We start from the raw sequence: 12,218 nt of genomic DNA on the forward strand, positions 1-12,218 counted from the left end.
TGTCAGATAACTTCAGAATGAATAATGGTTTGCAACGCAGCAGTAAGCTGTAGGTCATGACTGCATTGATTCTAGATGGCTAATAAGTCCTGGCCAGGGGCCTGTACTAAAAAAGCGTGTCAATTGTATCCAATTGAAGCTGCTTAACAGACCACCCATGTTGCTCATCTTGATTTACTATTTTCTGTCCTTTATGTGTGGCCACATGTCCTTCTAACAGTCAGCCTTCTAAAAACTACAAAAAACTGTGTAAAAAAAAAGTACAATCTGTTTAAAAATGATTTAACTATTGTACCAGAGGGCCATGTAAGGCGTTAGAGCAATCTGTGGGTGTTTTTACGTTTCACATTACAATAAACTCATTAGAACCAACCACAACATCATTTCGTAAACATGCACATGCCATTTCTGTGGAGCAGGTAAAACCTTAAGGCGCCCTGTCTTCATGACAAATCATGTCTGTACCCAATGTTCTGTATTTTGTCTGTTGTTGTCTCAGTGACCTGTCCTATATATAAAAATATATACCTGTATATATACTGTATATATTAGCGATAAGCCAGATACTCGGCTGAGACGAGTATCCGGTACAGATAAAGCACTTTTGCCGAGTACGAGTATGATACGAGTAATACTCATCAATATCCGTGCTCGGATTGAATGAAAATCCTCATTAGCGGACTGGACTGTGTCTGCCCTGTGTGATATGTTTGTCACAGCGCTGCTCTGCTGCTGTGTACCCCTCCGATACACACTCAGCACAGCACTCTGTCACTCCCTCACTCAGACTCGTGGGTCTTTTCCTTTAACTTCTAAGTTTAAGTTAAGCACCGCCCACCCCAAGTACGGATACGGATAATTCATATGGATACAGATACAGATAATGCTGTACTTGCTCATCCCTAATATATATATACTTTATATACAGTACTATGCAAAAGTTTAAGGCAGGTGTAGAAAAAATGATGTAGAATGCATCAAAAAATGGAAGTGTTCATGGTTTATTTTCATCGATTATCAAAATGCAGTGCCTGAACAGAAGAGAAACCTAATTAAAATCAATATTTGGTGTGACCACCCTTTGCCTTCAAAACAGCATCTATTCTTCTAGGTTCACTTTCAAACAGTTTTTGAAGGAACTCGGCTCATAGGTTGTTTTAAACATCTTGGAGAACTAACCACAGATCTTCTGTGGATGTAGGCTTCCTCAAATCCTTCTGTCTCTTTATGTAATCCCAGACAGACTGGATGATGTTGAGATCAGGGCTCTGTGGGGCCACACCATTACTTCCATGTCTTCTTGCTCTGAAATTAAATACATCATTACAAATTATCGATGAAGATTTTTTAACATGCATAAGAGAATTCCATGCCCCTGAGCTGCTCCAACACGCACACGCACACACACACACGCACGCACACACAGGTCGGAATGGCAGCAGATTGCAGCCAGATACTGGTTATTGGCTGTAAGACAGACAGCTTCTCTGCTTATATCAGATGCCCCAAAAACTGTAAACTGTGAAAAACTGTATGTTACATTGCAGTTACTATTACAACTGAGTGACAAAACCCAGCAGCATTATTTTGGTCAGTGAAACAGTTTCCATTGATTTAATTCTTTTTGTATTCAGACATGTTAGAAACAGGAGTGAGCAGTGAGTTATGAGGTATCAATCTTTCAATGAGTCACGATGTTTGCACTTTGGTATAAGCAGTATCATTTTGTTGTCATGATACCATAGTCCTTGAGATGTGGGCCTTTCAAATCCAGGATCATGTTAGCATATCAATGTCTCATTTGCATGTGAAGCAGAGGTCTGTTTGGTACATGAAGTGGTGCACGGAAACTGAATAACAATAAGAAAGTATCTTGAGCACTGTGCTCTGACTTAACAGTGTGTTTACATGAACAGCAGTAACCCCAAAATGGCCTTTCCCTGGTTAAGGGAATAATGTGATTATTGAACTTCACCCAGTTTACATGAGTGGTGGAGAATGGGAAATGGTAAATGGACTTGTACTTATATAGCGCCTTTCTTGTCATCTGACTACTCAAGGCGATTCACAATGTCTGTCACATTCACCCATTCACACAGACATTCACACTGATGGCAGTGGACATCTACATACCATCTAATCTGATCTAACCATTCACACCACATTTACACACCCATGCGCAGCACGGGGAGCAATTCAGGGTTCAGTGTCTTGCCCAAGGACACTTCAACATGTCGACCGGGGGGAGATGGGGATCGAACCACCAATCTCTCGAACAGAGGACGACCCACACTGCCACCAAGCCACAGCCGCCCATAAAATGACAAGGAGTAACTCCAACTCCTGTACAGTAGGTGGCGCGCCACCAACACAATCACAACAACTTGGAAAAGAGAACATGGACAACTTTTTGACAGAATTACGACAGAAACGGGTCTTCTTGGTAGTGATGTTACTATCCATGGCAGAGTCATTCCTCTGTTTAAAGATAAAGCTTGTGTTGTGTTTGTTTTTTCATGTTGTTTTGGCGCCGTTGCTTCCTGATCTATTCTATTTCTGGGTCAAAAACCACTGCCGCAGAGTGGAAGAGTTATAACCCACGGAGCATGCGCAGATGCGTTACCTGGTCCCATAATGGTGTTTACATGCATGAATAGTCGGGGTACTAAAGGAGTTATCTTGGTCTGTTAACTGGGGTATGCAAACTCCGATTTACCCGGGGTACGGTGTTTACATGGTGTTTGAGAAACCACAGTATTGCCTTAACGTAAATATAATCAGGACTTTTAACCACATGAATACACATGAGTGATGGATCTAGATTACACTTTTCCTCTTTCATTTGACCTAACCTCTGCGTGAATGCTGTAGCGTCATTAAGGGGGGGGGGGGGGGGGGTCAAACATGATTTATTCCTGTTACTTTCAGTGGCTTCAGTGCACACTGCAAATATATATATATAAATATATATAGAAAAACACTTTTTATGAAAAATAATAAAAATGGCCTTAAGGAAAACACCAGGCAATCACTGGTTAAGGTAATAGGCTGGGCAGTTAGTTAAAGTTGTAGCAGACCTGAATTGTGCAATAAACAATTTGCTTGATAAGACAATAAGCTGGGATCGGCTCCAGCCCCCCGCGACCCCGACAGGGACAAGCGGTTCAAGATGAATGAATGAATGAAAATAAGCTGTTACTGCTGGGTTCCGGCACATTTTTTCGTTAGTTTGACAGAGTTGGTAGATCTCCACCATAATGGCTGGGCCAGACTATCTGCATTAGCATTGAGTATGTTTTCCCGGTGCCCATGTTAACAGGTTGGAGCAGCCACACTACCTGCCTGAGCAGGATGGTTCAGTTGCGACTCGGCTGCGTGTCAGCTGCAGAACATCTTGAGAATAAAAGCCTTTTTTTTACAATGACACTTGTGGTTTAAAGCAAAAAGAGACAGTGAAACAGTCTTTTGACAGTCATATTGACTTAACAGCACTTTTACTGTTACAGTTTCAATGTAGAACTTTCTGAAACAAATATAAATGACATTTGTAAGGACTCTATTATTTATGGCCATGATCATAGTGGAATTCAATGTAGAAAGACAAGCAGCCAAGCAGGGCTACATCCACCGAAGTCCAGAATGTTGTAGATCAGAGAAACAATCAAAAAATTGACAGCTTTATGTCCATGGCTTTGCTTCATCCTTTCCCACAAATGCTTACCAACAAGTCATCCGAGTTTCACAGCTCCTGCCTCCAAAAACATTCCCACTGTGCTGTTGTGAAATGAAGGAGTTGTGTGTACAGCTTTGAGTGTGTCACTCAGCATCACAGATCACCTGCATGTTGATGGAATGGTCATTTTTCTGGTTCATGAATTGGATGCAATGAACAGTGAAGATTATATTGAACATTATACAGATCAGATATGTGCACAAGTATATGAAACACAGTCACTTGCATTTGGTTTGATGTAACAGCTAAATGGACTGAATATCAGAATATGTCATGTTTGACTTTCACACAGGTTTTAATCCATCCTTTTTAATTACATTGATCAAATCATATGCAGCTGTTTATTTTCCTTTAGAATACAATGGATATCTCTTGAAAAATATTAAATGAAGCTAGTTTTAGTACAGTACAATAATTGTCTGTTAAATACATGTACACTTAGCTGCTTTTAACAGTTAAATGATGTACTTTTATTTTATAATATAGTACAAATTAAGTACATTCACAATACAATATTAATATAAGTACATGGGCTGATTTTTGCTTACTTAAAATTTTCTACTATTTAACTCTTGTTCTCCACAGTACTCTCTGGATGAATTGGAGAAGATGATGCTGTGTCTGCAGCAGTTTCGCTCTGTACTCAGCAACATGGAGGAGCAGCTCTCTGAAAACCAGGCGGCTGTTTACAGTGCTCTCTCTGACCAGGACAGGTACACAGTCTAGTTTAATAAGTTCTGTTTGGATCCTGACATGCTCCACTTAGTTTCTGCATTAATATTACAACTTTATGAATGAGTCTAATGCTCTATTGGGGAATAGTTTACACTCATTATACATTGAGCCGGAGAAGTTTTAGATTAAATTCATTTCCTGTTGTAGTCAGTGAAGTACAGTAAATATTGGACCCATTTTTTTTCAAAAGTGGTATTTTGCAAAAAGACAGATCAGGAGAATTCAACTTTGTTTGAGACCTGTTTCTGTTACATGACATTACATTTCATTTAGCTAGCGTCAGTCCAAAGCAACTTCCAATAAGTGTATCTATTAGGGGTGTAATGGTACATCAAAGTCACGGCTCGGTACATACCTTGGTTTTGAAGTCACGGTACGGAACAGGACAATACGGGTCATAGTTAAGGGGGAGTATTCAATTCAATTCAATTTTATTTATAATGCCAAATCATAACAAAAGTTATATCAGGACACTTTACAGAGTAGGTATAGACCACACTCTATGACTTATTTATGATTTACATAGACCCAACAATTCCCCCGTAGAGTACGGTGGCAACGAAAACCTTCCCTATTACAGGCAGGAACGTTGGACAGACCCAGCTCTATGGAGGACAGCCATCTGTCTTGACAAAATCAGCTTAAAAATAACAACATAGCTAAGGGCTAGTAAGCCCTAGCTGTAAACTTTATCAAAGAGGAAAGTTTTGAGTTTACTCTTAAATATGGGGACAGTATCTGCCTCCCGAATAACACTTGGGAGTTGGTTCCATAGGAGAGGAGCTTGGTAGCTGAAGGCTCTGCCTCCCATTCTACTTCGATTTGTTAGTACACAAGCTGCAGCATTTTTGGACCAATTGGAGACTCTTAACAGAGTTATTGGAGCAGCCTAATAATAAGGAGTTGCAATAGTCCAGCCTTGAAGTAACAAATGCATGGAGTAGTTTTTCTGCATCTTTCTGAGACACAATGTTCCTAATTTTCGCAATATTACGCAGGTGAAAATATGCAGTCCTTGTCGTTAGTTTTATGTGAGAATCGAAGGACATATCCTGATCAAAAATAACACCCAGATTCCTTACTGTGGTGCTGGAGGACAACATAACATCTTCCAGAGTAACAATATCTTTAGCTATTGAGTTTCGGAGGCCTTTGGGGCCAGGTACAATAACTTCACCTTTATCTGAGTTTAACATCAGAAAATTGCAGGTTATCCAGCTTTTTATATCTTAATGCACATTTGAGGTTTAGCTAACTGATCGGTTTCTTCTGGTTTGATCGACAAATATAATTGTGCATCATCAGAATAACAATGAAAATTTATCGAGTGCTTCCTTATAATATTTCCTAAGGGAAGCATGTATAAGGTGAATAGGATCGGTCCAAGGACAGAACCCTGTGGGACTCCGTGACTAACTTTAGTGTGTATGGTGGATTTGTTGTTAACGTGTACAAACTGAGATCTATCTGATAAATAAGACTTAAACCAGCTTAATGCGGTTCCCTTAATGCCAATTAGATGCTCCAGTCTCTGTAGCAGGATGTGATGGTCAATAGTGTCGAAGGCCGCACTAAGATCGAGTAAAAGAAGTACAGAGACAAGTCCTTTGTCTGAAGCTATAAGAAGGTCGTTAGTAAGTTTTACCAGTGCTGTCTCAGTGCTATGATTCATTCTAAATCCTGACTGGAAGTCCTCAAGTAACTCATTATTATGTAAAAAGTCACACAGCTGATTGGCGATTAATTTCTCAAAGATCTTAGAGAGGAAAGGAAGGTTAGATATAGGTCTATAGTTGGCTAGTACCTCAGGATCAAGACTGGGCTTTTTAAGAAGAGGTTTAATTACAGGTACTTTAAAAGACTGTGGTACATAACCTGCTCATAAAGACATATTACCATATCTAATACATGAGTGCTAACTAAAGGTAACACTACTCTAAGTAACCTAGTTGGAATAGAGTCTAGGAGACAAGTAGAAGGCTTTGAAGCGGAAATAGTAGAGGTCAATTTGTTAAGGTCAACTGTAGAAAAGCAGTCCAAGAATATATCGGGTTGTACAGTTGTTTCGAAGGTTCCTTGGTTTGAAAAAAAAATTGGTGCCAAGCGAGTTGATTTTGTCTTTAATAGTTACTTAATAATATTATTTGTAATAATAATATTGTCATTAAAGAAGGTCATGAAGTCGTTACTACTGAGTGTTATAGGAATACATGGCTCAATAGAGCTGTGGCTCTCTGTCAGCCTGGCTACAGTGCTGAAAAGAAATCTAGGATTGTTCTTATTCTCCTCAATTAAAGATGAGTAATAGGCTGCTCTGGCATTATGGAGGACCTTCCTATATATTTTTAATTTAATATGAAAAAACTGCTTGGTTGTCAGAACGAATACAAGTTTAATTAATAAACAATTAAACACAACAGTTAAACAGTTTAGCTGTCAGTATGAAACATATAAAATGAAAAAATTAAATGTATAACAAATATAAAAAATAATGGTGCAATTCTCCAATAAATGAAAATACAACTGCGGCATTAACTTAGGTTATGGCATTTGCCCGATCTGAATTCCCCGGTAGGGGTTGTTGAAATAGTGGCCATGCCCGAACGCCAAGCACGAAACCACACGAAAAACAATGGAAAACATCAACAATGCACAAAATGTTTGAGCAGAAGAGTCCTGTCTCTGCCGGAGCCTTGCACTGGGCTCTACGGAGACAGGACCTAAGCTGCTGGAGGTGTTTCACTAATGCTCTTTTAAGCTGCGCACCCTCCTTCTCCCTCCCATAACTCCATTTTGGTAGGTACTGAAATTATGTCCATATACATTTTTTTTAGTAGAGTGCAGGTGTAATCAGCATTCCATAGATGATTGTTCATTTCTGTATTAAGTTGAACTTCCAGTTTGATTATGAGAAGGCCTCAGCCTGATCAATCAAAGGACAAGACTAGGCCCAAAGCCTTTTTTTGGCCACCTGGGCAGAAACAAAGGGAAGATGGCCACAACCAGGGGTGAACACGCCAAGGGATCCCAAACTGTTGGTCCATTGGCTGACCTGACCTCTTGTGCATGTGCGAGCCAAGCCCAAGGCTTATTCGTCTGGGGGAACTCTGACTTCTAGTTTTAAGTTATGCACCGCAAAACAAGACTGTACATTCGCAATATTAACGCTATGTATGCCACATTTTCAGACAGTGGTCTACCTCGATACCCCTTCAGGAGTGCCTGTAACGTGACGGTTCGGTACAAACACATGTATCGATACACCCAGGATCGAAATTAGACTTTTTTTTCTTTTTAAAAAATTTAAATAAGCTATCATCTTGTTCAAGGTGTAGTCGAAAGAGATGCATTTTTTGCCTGGGGCGAAAGATTTGTAGACTTTCTGCTGTCCGGATGTCGATGGGGAGCTAAACCGTTTTGTCTCTCTAGCAAAATCTTTCAAGATCTGGGAACACAGCTAAGCTTATGTCAATGAATGTCTGTGGACGCCTTAGATGAATATGTTTTGTATTGTTAAATATGGTTATTACCTGTATAAATGTCTAATGTCAGCAAAATGAAATAGAAATAGAAATTGGAAATAAATAAATCACACAATCTTTCATCCATCCACATTCCCTATATTTTCAAACAAGGCTCACACACCCCATATGTCAGGCCCCATCCACAAGCCAAGGTGGCTTGATTTTTGAGGTATCCACTGATTGCTGTAATGCAAACGCACAAACACAAATCTATGACCAATTGTAATTTAGTCATGTTTAGCTTTCACATTTTTTTTCTCAACTCTCAGTGACTTCAAAAATAAAAGTGCTATTAACATAGATACAATTATACATGTAGGCTACGTAAAATGCCTTATTTCTCAGAATCTTGGCCATTTGAAAAATAAAATTGTTCAAAAGTAATGCTGCAAAACTGGTATTTTGCCTATTTATATTTTTTTATACAATATAATATTTCAGTGTAAAGTTTATTTTGAAAGACCTTTTATCCTGAAATTCCACAGTGAAGTTCTGTAATTATTATGAAATGAATTGAATGAATTCTTCCCCTGACGTGGACACATCAAAAATATTTTTGATGCAATATGATGACTTGTATTATATTGTGGTGTGCTCGTGTAAAGTAAATGCTTAATTTCCTCTCCTCAAGAGTTTTATACGGCAGAGTGAGACAGAATGACAGTAAAGTGTTCATCTTCATGTCAGAGTTTTATACTGCAGAGCGAGACAGAATGACAAAGTGTTTACCTTCATGTCAGAGTTTTAGACTGCAGAGTGAGACAGAATGACAGTAAAGTGTTTACCTTCATGTCAGAGTTTTATACTGCAGAGTGAGACAGAATGACAGTAAAGTGTTTACCTTCATGTCAGAGTTTTATACTGCAGAGTGAGACAGAATGACAGTAAAGTGTTTACCCTGCATGTAAGCTCCTTTGAGCAGTTTCAACGCATTTGCCATAAATGTCAGCATACGGGTGCACTACAAATATAGGGCTGCTCACTTGACCCCAGCTTGCGTTCGTAGTGTTGCCGAAGTACTTGACTTTCATTTTGCAAACCTTGCATTTTGAATGAATCATGTCAAGTTCTGTCTTCCCTTGAGGTTGTGAAATCTTTAGTGCACCAAAAGAATCGTCTTCAGTGACAGTCGGCCTGGCAGTGACTGAGTAGAAGTGTGCATGGTGAGACAGAAAAAGACTTTTTAAAAATCGATTTTTGGGGTTCGATTATGAATTTTAGAAGACAGGAATCGCTACATTTACATGAATCCATTTTTTTGCCCATCCCTATTAAATGCCCGTTGTGTTGACTGAGCTCTCCAGGCGTCTCTCCCTCACCCCCAGTACTCGCATCTCCTGTGGGCAGGACTAAGACACGAGGAGAGAAGTTGAGCAATCGGGGATTTACAAACTGGGAAACTGGATCCTGCTTGTGTCTCTCCATTGTCTGTGCCAGCTCGTGTAAACTGTTTAGTGAGGTTCCTTGTGATTTACTAGTGTTTTTAAGACCTACCTTTGCTTACTTAGACTAAGCGTTGTCTCATGATACCTTTGCCTGGTTTTGTGGACTGCTTGCCTGTGTATCATACCTTGATTTCTGCAAGTAAAGACTTAGTTTTCGATGTCTGTGGGTACATTGTCTTCTGATTCCAGTGTGATAGTATGTTCCCCCAACCCCATTTACTGAACAAAAAAAAGTAAATCATTGTTGTGTGCATTTGTGTTTGTGTTTACATGTAGGGAGAAGGTTCAGGATATAAAGGAGCTGAGACGAGCAGTGAAACAGGAGGCTGGAGAACTGGAGATGCAGTTGAATGATCTGGCCCATCACTATGACGACAACTTGAAAATGGTAACACACTCAGTCACCTTATATGTCTGCTGAGTCTAATCCCTATAGAAAAGATGTTATCAGCAAATGCACTGAAGATGAATCCTCCTTATAGACTAATGTACAACAGTTAAAATAAAAAATATTTAAAATACATTCCCAGGTTGTTTGCGTCCCAGCTGTGATTGACTGGTAACCTGTCTACCGGATGTCAGCTAGGAAGAGCTCCAACCCCCAACCCTCACAGGATATAGCTAATGGATTTTTATGAAACTTTATTTTAATTTAAGTTTTCTCAGTTTTTTCTGCAATAAAAACGAACAAACCAGCAAACAGAAGAAACAAAAAAAAAAACGGACATATAATTAAAAAAAAAGTAAAATAGACAGAATATAAGTGAACAGACAAGGCTAACGCCAGATATACATTAGTTCAAAATGGAGTGATCATTCACACAGACAATGGGTTACATGTTAAAGAGTATGAAGTCCACTTTTCCCAGTACTTTGTATACTGTTCAGCCCGTAGTTTTAGGGCGAGGGTCAATTTTCCTTGATGGCAAAGTTGTCTGAAGCCATATCCATGTAATGGCCTTCTAGCTTGCAGCCAAGAGCACTTTATAAAGATAGTTGTCGTGGGCCTTATGTCCAACTGGGGTTTTACCCAAATACAGTGTAATAAAAGTGAAATCAACTTTCAAAGCAAAGATTGACTAAAGTTCTCCAGCATGATCTTGCCAATTTGTTTGAATAAAGGGGCAGGCCCCAAGTATATGAAAGTGGTCTGCCATTGTAAATCCACATTTTCTCCAGTATTTATCCTGACCCTGAGAATTCTGCTGTTTATTTAAAGTTAGGAGTCACAAAAAATCTTATGTTTTTCCAGCAGAATTCTCGCCAGGCTCTGGAGTTGGTGGTCTTAGCTTAGTCATCCTCAGATATCTCCAGGCCAGACTCCCCCTCCCACTTCTGCTTTACCTGGAGAGTAGAATGGTTCTTGGAATTTTGTAGCCTTTTATTAATTTGTGATATTAAATGTTTACTGTCTTTAGCCCTATATGCGTTTTTCAAATATACTGATCAGATTGGAATCCCTATTGTCTGTTGGTTTGATTTCCTTGTCAAAGTAGTCATAGATATTGGATTTTAAATTCAATTCAATTTTATTTACAGTGCCAAATCATAACAAAAGTTCACTCAAGACACTTTACATATAGAGTAGGTAAAGACCACACCCTGACCTATTTAAATGGATTAAGACCGTCTGTACTTGGTTACATTATAGTCCCTATTGGCACTTTTCCATTGCATGGTTTCATCTCAACTCAGCATGCCAGCCCAGCATGGCAGGAATTTGCTTTTCCACTGCAGCTGCTACCTACCTACAGTGGCTTTTTGGGCTACGAAAAACAAATACAAGCTTTATTTGACTATAAAATGAAGAGATTGGGAACACAAGGAGAGAGAAGGAGAGATAACATGCAACAATGAGATGAGAAAGAGCATTGTGCTGCAATATTTTTAAACTTATCCAAAGCTTTTGACACAGTCGACCACTCTGTTCTATTACAGAAGCTTGTTAACTTAGGAATGGCCTCTAAAACCATTAAATGGTTTGAAAATTACTTGAGCGATAGGACACAATGTGTCCAAGCGGACGGTTTATTTCCTGACTTCATGACTATACAAAATGGTGTCCCCCAAGGGTCCATTTTGGGACCTATTTTATTTACTATCTATATTAATAATATGTGTAGTAATGTCACAAATACAACATTTCATTTGTATGCAGATGACACCATTATTTATAGTTCTGCTTCATCTTCAGAAAGTGCATTTAAGGACCTTCAATCTACCTTTAATGTAGTTCAGAAAAATCTTTGTGGATTGAGACTTGTATTAAATGTTGATAAAACTAAGATGATCTGCTTCTCAAGACATAAGACAGATGTACTGTATGTCAGACAAATCTAAAGAACTTACAGATTGTTACTCTCAATAATAAGGTGATTGAGAAAGTCTCAACCTATAAATATCTTGTCTTTTAAATACCATATTGAGTGCCTTACTAAAAAAAACTCAGGCTGAAGTTGGAGCATTGGTATGTGTTTCTTTATAAGGCTATTTTACATCAACTTCCATCCTATCTGTGTTCTCTACTGGCTCCTAGAAACACCCGAACCTGCACCACCGCTCCAGCACAGCAGCCTTATTATGTTCAATGTTCCTCGAACCAACTCTGTGTTTGGTGAAAGTGCTTTTAAATATTTAGCACCCCTATCTTGGAATAAACTACAGGATCATTTCAAACTGGAATCCCTCATCAGCATGGACCATTTCAAAAGCAGGATTAAGGACTTTTTAAATACAATTTGCACATGTACTGTCTCTGAGCACTGATCTGCTTTTTTATTT

This window comes from Echiichthys vipera (genome assembly GCF_963691815.1).
Source record: "Echiichthys vipera genome assembly, chromosome: 21".
NCBI lineage: Eukaryota > Metazoa > Chordata > Actinopteri > Perciformes > Trachinidae > Echiichthys > Echiichthys vipera.